Source organism: Coturnix japonica, chromosome 2, assembly GCF_001577835.2.
Source record: "Coturnix japonica isolate 7356 chromosome 2, Coturnix japonica 2.1, whole genome shotgun sequence".
Lineage (NCBI taxonomy): Eukaryota > Metazoa > Chordata > Aves > Galliformes > Phasianidae > Coturnix > Coturnix japonica.
The window spans coordinates 84,338,158-84,346,255 of NC_029517.1; the positions used below are offsets into that span (position 1 = coordinate 84,338,158).

An 8,098-nucleotide genomic window follows, 5' to 3' on the forward strand; every position below is an offset into this window, starting at 1 on the left:
TTTTTAGTGAAGGGGAAAAAAAAAGGAGGGGGGGGGGGGGGAGGGGGTGGAGAGGGGAGAAGACATATATATGCACACAGAATCTGCTTTTTCCTCCTGTTCTCTCTGGCATAGATTTAAACTTATGTGCACTATAAATAAAATAAATGTGTTAACCCAATTAAAAAATGAAAATAGACAACTACATTTCAATGTTCACACGCTGTTTTCCATGATAAACTATTTAAAATAATGCAAATTCAAAGAAGCACCTGGTTTGGTGATATGCAAGGCTTGTGATTCCCTAATGACACAACTCCCCTTCATTTTGTTTTCTTGAACATCACTAAATTACATTTCAAATAGCACTACAACAGATACCACTGGTCAGTATAGAGTCTTCACCCTTCAGCAAGGGACTGAAGACTATTTACATTTCCATGTATTTTCCCAAGTTAGTAGATTTTTGCCTAAAATCATCCCAAAGGCCTATGACTAATCCCTAATTATTTCTCAACATTATTTATTACTAACCAAATACTCTCTTCTTTTCTAAAGCCAAGAAGAGGAGAAAAGTCAAAGTTTCAGAAGGCAAATGGGTCAGAACTGTGTTGGTTTGTTTTTTTTTTTTACGTCTGTTTTCCACTGAAAAGAGAACAGTGAAAAGGAAAGGAAAAATAAAAAACGCTAGACACCCACCTTACAGAGATCCACATAAGATCTTCGATTCAAACCAGAGACTTTACCTCTGAATGCACAAATCAACTATTCTGGAACCAGCCTCCTTGGGCTGACCAAAATTCCAGCCCACAAGCCTTTCCCAGTGCAAGTTTCATCAAAACCAATATGCTTGCACAAACAGCTTCTGTTCAGTGAATCCAGTGAGAATTCTTCAGTCACAGAGTTCTCACCAGCGTCTGAAAGAAGAGTGTCATCCTGAAAAGCTGCCTATCCTGTTTTTGGAATGCAGCTTCTATAAATCTCACACTATAAGGCACAATTTCGGGAATCAAAACCTCTTTACCTGATGCCACTGGTCTGTATTTCTGTATTTCAGTTATTAAACCTATTAATCTGATACCCAGTCACCACCCAAAAGAGTAGGTAAGGGAATCTAAAAGTATTAAAACCTATTATCAATGTCAGAAACGCAGTTAATACCATAGCTTGTAACTGCCCGGTCTTGTAGCGCTCACCAAGTCTGGAGATTCTCAGAACCAGAAGGACAAAAAGGAAAGTGAGCTTCACACTATTTCAGAGCCATCTTGGGATCAAATATGCATGCTTCAGAAACATTTGGAATAGCCTACTAATTTATTCTCGACCTTTTTGAGGAATACAGACTGCTTTAGAGAAGGAAAAAAAAAAAAATCACCTACTCAAGACTCCTACAAACTGCTGTTTTAGCAGATTTACCACAGAACATCAAGATTAATTAAGAATAAAACTACTCAAGAAAAACAAAGATCACACTGTAAAAGGAAGCCTGACTAGAATCTCATTTTCAACAATTCTGTCATCCAGAGTAACAGTCTACGTGTTGTTTTAAGTCATGCAGAATATCCTTGAAGAACAATTACTGAAGTATTACTTCAGATGCTAAAATTTATCCATTTATCTGCTAGCTACGTGTACTGCATTAGCTTCAGACCTTCAGAACCTTACACAAGTCCTCTTACAGATCGCTATCTATACCCATGCAAGTTAAATAATACAAATACAGCTGCTGATTATATACTGCTTTGGGAAGCAAAGAAAAATATCACGTATCTGTACAGTTTAACTAACAAGACTCATAGGTTCATTTTCATTGTTTAATTTATTTTACTTCTTCTTTTTAACCAGAGACCACTTAACGAGCTCTGAAAGAAAAAGAAAAAAACCCACCAATAAAAACACTGTAACATCTATTTATACCTTCACTGCCAGAAAAAATGACTCTCATCCAAAACTGTTTTGCAGCAGTTTACAGCAGAATTATTTGGTGTTTATAATAAAAAGCCCACATACCTTACAAATCTAAGATTTTCTAAAGCTGCCAACTTACTGCACTTGGCAAATTACAAAAGAAAAGAATGTGTTTCATCAGAAGACAAGAAACCTCATCTGCTCTGTGTGCCCTATATATACACAATAGGAAGCAATGTTTGGAAAGCAGAGGCTGGACAGAAATACCTACACAAAGCATCTTTAGGTTGGGGTTTTCTGCAAGCAAGAAGAACGTTTTCCATATCCCTTCAACAGCATTTTAATGTTAGAGGCAGAACAAGATAGCTAATGTACTTGCATCCTCACTAACCAAATGAAGATTTATATTTAACTTGAATAGTTTTCTTGGCAATGTAGCATCCAATGGAACAACTTCATAGGTAAGACATGGCTTACATCCTTGTCATAAATGGAGCCAACTGAGCTCCTGAGAGTTCGAAGTGTTATATGAATTATTAAGGAAACAGAAAAGAGACACAATTTTATCGCAGTATTTTCCAGAACAACAAAAACAAAAAAAAACAAAAAAAGAAAATTATGGCAAATAACACTTTTATTAAAAACAAAATGACAGTAAAAATATGTTCTTGAATCTATATTACAGCCTCTAGTGAATAGTAAACAGATTTGTTAAGCCATACACCTCAAAACTTGCTGAAGCTACCTGGAACTGCAGATGCTTATTTCTTGCATGCTCATGCATAAAAGAAAATCAGAAAACCATGAAAACTGGCAGAAGAAAAAAATCTAGGGTAACTTAAGCAAATCTAAGAAGTCAGAGCTCAGTTTTTAACACTGACGTGAAAGTTTTAATTCTGACAGTAAGCAGCCTAAGTCAGAATCTGTATTATGATGTCTTTATGATATCAGCCTATGTAGACTCTAGCAAAGTGTGCACAACTTTCTTTACACATTTAATATATTAGACAACATTTCACATACAGTCAGCTTCACATTTTCATCCAGGGCCATTCACAGCCAGTTTGTTGTGGGTCTGGTTTTAACTACCAGAAGAGGCAGAATTAAGTGAGTTATCTTTGTTTTGTTATTCTTAACACAGAAAATCATAGAAATTCATTTAACGTATACACACGTGTTTTGATTTGGAATACAAGTATTTTCAGAGAAAAACAGAGAAATAACAATCGCAGAAGGGATCCACTGAGCATCATCTATCTTCAGGGTCTGTCGTATTAGAAGCATATTTATTTGAGTGGAATGAAGCTGCTTTTTAAACATGGATAATGAATATTCTATCACAAGTATGATCCTCTTGTTTTGTGTTTTGTTTTGTTTTTATTGTTTGTTTTTTTTTTAAATAACACAGCACTGTACATATTTTGCCATCTGATATTGTCAATGAACATTTTCAGGGTTCATTTCTTTTTGAAAAATACTTCACTTTTCTATTGCTATGTCAAATACAGAGGGACCCACAGGAACCCCTCACAAGAAAGGTTCATAACAACTTAGGAGCTTTGCATCAAGTGCATTTATGGTCATCTGAAGACTTATTTGTATTTTCAGAAAATAAGCATATATTAAAATGGGATGAAAGTAGGTTTACGCAAAAGAATAAGGATGAGGAACATTACCAAATATTGCTGTTTCTCTTTAACAATAAAATAAAATAAAATAAAATAAAATAAAATAAAATAAAATAAAATAAAATAAAATAAAATAAAATAAAAATAATTTTAAAAAGGAAACAAAGTTCTCTGTTTCCCTTACACTTCACTGAAATATATAGTCAATTTGCATAAGAACTCTACTCTGCTTTTCAGTCCCCACCCTGTCCACTCAATAAACTTCAGTATTTGCACTTACAAGTTAGACTGTATTTTTTTTTATACTATTTGTAGTATATATTCCTCCAAGCAGCATCACAAGCTTCTTTGTTTTGTTGCTAATGGAGCCGTCCTCTGCTTTGTTGCTAACACACATTAAAGCCAAGACACACCAGCAAAGATCAAACTCCTTTCCATTTACTTTTCTATCATTCACCTCCTATGGCACGCTGTACTACCAAAACAGTACTATGTAGGCCCAGGGAGGAAGTAAAGTAACAGCAAATACAGCACGTAATGAATTACCCTGAACTATGGCCTCAGTTTTGCCAGCAGTGATGCAGCAAATATGTAGACAATTCAAGGCAACACTACCGGAACAAGTCTTTCAGACAGTAATCCCTAAGTTATCCTACAACTACAGAAGTTTTCATAAAAATATTAAGAAATTAACTTGCTTCTGAAGAACTCTCAATTAAGAGTCTGCTCTCGCACCCCCTCATCACTGCAATAAGCAGAGTAATCTGAACTACCTGCACAGCAACCTGGACCAAGTTATTATTTTGTCTGAACTTCCTTTTCTAGGTGTAACTCAAAGTATCTGATTGACCTACTGAACAACCCAGGAAGAAACAAATTAACAGCATGGTATAAGCCAGTATCTTTTTTCATATTTTACTATGTCAATTTTTAAGATAATCCAACATTGTAACTTAGTCTACAAGAACCCTTAGTTGCACATATCCAGCACCATGAAGAAACTCACAGAAGCTTGGGTAACAATACAGCGCTACTTCTCTACTAACCTATAGATGGAAGCTTCTGGGGAAGTTAGTAAATGCATATATCCACATAACGACAACAAGAAGTAAGTCTGCTTTAAGTAAAAGTTCAGTTCTAAACTTAGCGTGATGCCACATAACAAGAAATATACGACAGAAGTGAAAACTTCATTAAAGCAAGCACTTTGAAAAAGCTGAAATCTGCCTTAGTAACTTAGACAGAAAAGCATGAGCTACAATTACTCTCTCGCTGTAAAAGACTCCAAAAATACCTAGATATTCTCCTGTGGCTTACGTCTTCCAGCCAAGCTAGAGTAATTTATCTCATAACTATGCCAAAGCTTACATATTTTCTACAATCCAAGGATGGGCTAATTGACATGAAACAAAAATAGCGTCCAGCCATGGCAGAAATGCAGAAGGATTATTCCTCAAGTACTTCTATAGAAATCAGCTTCCTAAGACAGGAGGCCTACAGAAGGCATTTTTAACTACAGGTGTACTGAGAGGTTGGATGTGGTGTAAGCATTACTGGCAGGCAGGAAAGAGGAGTTGAGACCTCATCGTGAAAGGGCAGGAGAGTGTAGTAACTGGATGAGACACTTTCCCATTCCAAAGAATATTCTGCTGTACATTATCACAGTTCTAAAAATATGGGGAGAAATGATGAAAGAATTAAGGGGGAAAAAACACAATCACAGCACCTCACAACACGGCGCCATTCTCTACATCTCAAAAGTTCAGGGTTTTGGAAAGGTCTTTCTTAGACAACAGAGTTGGCATGGGCCAGAACCAGCTGTTTCAGACCAAAGCTACACCATTAGGGAAAGAGAGTGGAAAAGACAGTTTGAAAAACAATGAAAGCTAATAAAGTTTCTGTTTGTTTACCTGTTGTTTGGATTTTAAATAAATAAATAAATTTAGAAAAGTCTTGAGCTTTTTAAGCCTGTAAGTGCTGCCTGTCACAGCTAACAATACTTCCCTTACCCCTTACACAGCCCTTGGCATACCCTCAGCTAACAATAACATGACATTTACAGCTTCACCTTCCCCGGAGCTCCTTCACAGTGCGAAGCCCCGACAACAGTAGCACAAAATGACACCCCTGGCAACCTGCCCAGCAGCAGACCCCTGCAAACCTAAAAATGAAGGTGGGTGGATGGGGAGAGGAAGCAGCCAGCAGCCTAATTCGGCCGCCCCCCGGTCACGGCACAGAGCAGCAGCGGGTGCACAGGAGCAGCGGCCCGGGGGAGGTGGGCGCAGGGTCGTGGGGAGGTCGGCGGCGGCGGCCCCTGCTGCCAGGCGGGGGCTGTGCAGTGGCCCCGCGGCCCGGCCCGGCTGCTCCCCGCCCGCCATGCAGGCCGCGCCGCAGTCCCGCTGCCTCCGCAGGGCCTGGCGCCGCCGAGAGCTCGGAGCGCCGCGCAAACAAAGGGAAAGGAGGCCGGGGCTCGGGAGGAGGGATGCAGGCAAGCTAAGAACCGCACCGTCCCCATCCCTGGCTCTCCATCGGCGGCCACCGGGGGAAGGAAGGAGGAAAAAGAGTGGGGGGAGGGCGCACCGTTGCCCCGGGGACGCTCACCCAGCGGAGGCCGCGGTGTCCCGCTCGCGGCTCGGGCCTCTCTTCGGGCACCTCGGCGGCGCGGCCCGGCCTGAGCCGGCATCCGGGCTGGGCGGCGAGCAGCCTCTCCGGGCGGCGGAGCGGACTCACCGAGGCGGAGGAGGAGGAGCTGGGCGTCGCTGTTGCTCTTGCGGGGCCCGGCCCGGCTTCGGCTCCCTCCCTCCCTCCCTCCCTCCTTTGCCGCGCCGCCGCCGCCTCCCTGTTCCTGGCGCCGCCGCCGCTTCCTCCGCCTCCTCTGCCCCCACCCCTCCGTCCTCCGAGGGGCGCACGGGGGTGGCGAGCCCGTGATGGCCGCCGCCTGCTGCAGGCACTGCTCTGCTGATGCGGCCGCGTACGGCCCGGGCCGCTCGCCCTCCTCCGAGCCCTGCCTGCACCTTCCCGCCCGCTCCACCGCCAGCCCTCTGAGGCCCGGTCTCCGCTCTGGTTTGCCTCCCCCGGCTCCTGTCTGCCTCCTCTGTGGCCGCAGGACTCTGGGGTAGCTACGCTGGGGCCCCCTGGCCCCTTTCTCCCTGTCTCTCTGAAGGTTCTCCCTGGCTTTAGGAAGTTCATAAATAAAGTTCACAGCGAGCTCCTTTCTGTCAGTGATGAGTGTTGTTGTGCTTGTACTTCATCCTCTGAGGGATTCTTCCTTTCCAACCCCTGCAGCTGCCCCGGACCAGGAGCTCCCTGCCAGGCCCATAGGTGCGAGAAGCTTGGCTGCTCCCCTCCTGTCCCATTTGTCTTGATGCTCAGGAAAAAAAACATTGTTGTGTGTGATGCTGCTGTGCAGACTGACTGGAGAAGAGTGCCGCCAAACTCCAGCCACATCAGCTGTGCTTTAGGTACTCCAGCCAAGCAGGCTGCTTGCTTGTTTTTCTGGTCCCTCTTTAAAAATAAAATTCCAAATAAAGAACAACAAGGCAATTCCTAGTTGAGGATGTGTTAGACTGGCAGGAGTGACAAGTGAGGGGGGGAAGAATTCAGATGTGTGGACAATACGGGTCTTGGAAGTTGTGGAAAGTACTATTTGTCTAGCTGGTAAAGTATTACTCTCTAAAGCATTTTCATCCTTCGTTTCCTACTTGTGGTCTTTAACTGATGCAAATATAGAACTTGATTTTGCAAAGATATGCATAATTTACTTATCTACAAGAGTCAGTGATGTTATTTGTGTGACTTCTTACTCACCCGCTTAACTGATATGAAGTTTAGAAAGCAATCATTGAAACTCACGAGGCTGTGAGAATATCTGTACACATTCTGCCTGAATTGTTCTGCTGAAACCAAGGAGGTTTGTGGGCTGAGGTCTGAGAGTTGCTTAACTGCCTGAGTTATCTGAGGTCAGGATGTGTCCTGACTGCATTTACATTTTTGTGTCTCAGATGTTTAAGGAGTGTCAGAGAAATTTTCTTGAGTCTCATCCAAAAGTTCCACAGTTCTTTATGCATCTGATCGACCACAGATGCTGGCAGGCTACAGTTTCAGGTGGTGATGCCTCCAGTAAGAGCAGTATAAGGAAATTATTTTCTTATTAATACAAACACAGGCTTATTCAGACATGAAGTACCTGGAGTTATTTATGTTTTTGTTAAAACTATATGTTCTCCAATTATGATTAAATGTCTTCAATAGTACAAGGGGAAAAAAAAAAAAAAAGACAAAGACAGCAACAACAGCAACAACAGCAACAACAGCAACAACAACAAAACATAAGAATAGCTCCAGCTTGATCATTTGAGTATCCTTATGAAGCACAGCTCTGCTGTGTAAAAACAGTACTGCCAGTATGAAAAATATGAGCGGCTTTCTGGTTAGCAGCATTGTCCAAAAGAAAAAAAAATGCAAAAAATAGCAAGCTAAAGACTTTTTTCAACACAGTACGTTCCTCCTTCCCTACATAAACCATTGGGAGTTCACCAACCTAACCCAAACAGGAACCAAGAGAGAGGCACGTGAGAAAGGAA

At 42.0% G+C, this 8,098-nt stretch overlaps 1 protein-coding gene across 4 annotated transcripts in view; it reads right to left on the reverse strand.

Moving 5' to 3' along the window:
• Positions 1 to 6,323, reverse strand: part of SOCS6 (suppressor of cytokine signaling 6) — a 27,846-nt gene extending 21,523 nt beyond the window's left edge. Inside the window, exon 1 of one of the 4 annotated variants that reach the window (XM_015855180.2) lies at positions 6,246 to 6,323. The gene's annotated coding sequence lies outside the window, so the exon portion shown is untranslated. Of the gene's footprint in view, positions 1 to 6,095; positions 6,226 to 6,245 lie in introns of those variants that run through there. The other 3 variants (XM_015855177.2, XM_015855179.2, XM_015855178.2) reach the window with 3 other exon arrangements.
• Between the last annotated feature and the right edge of the window lie 1,775 nt (positions 6,324 to 8,098).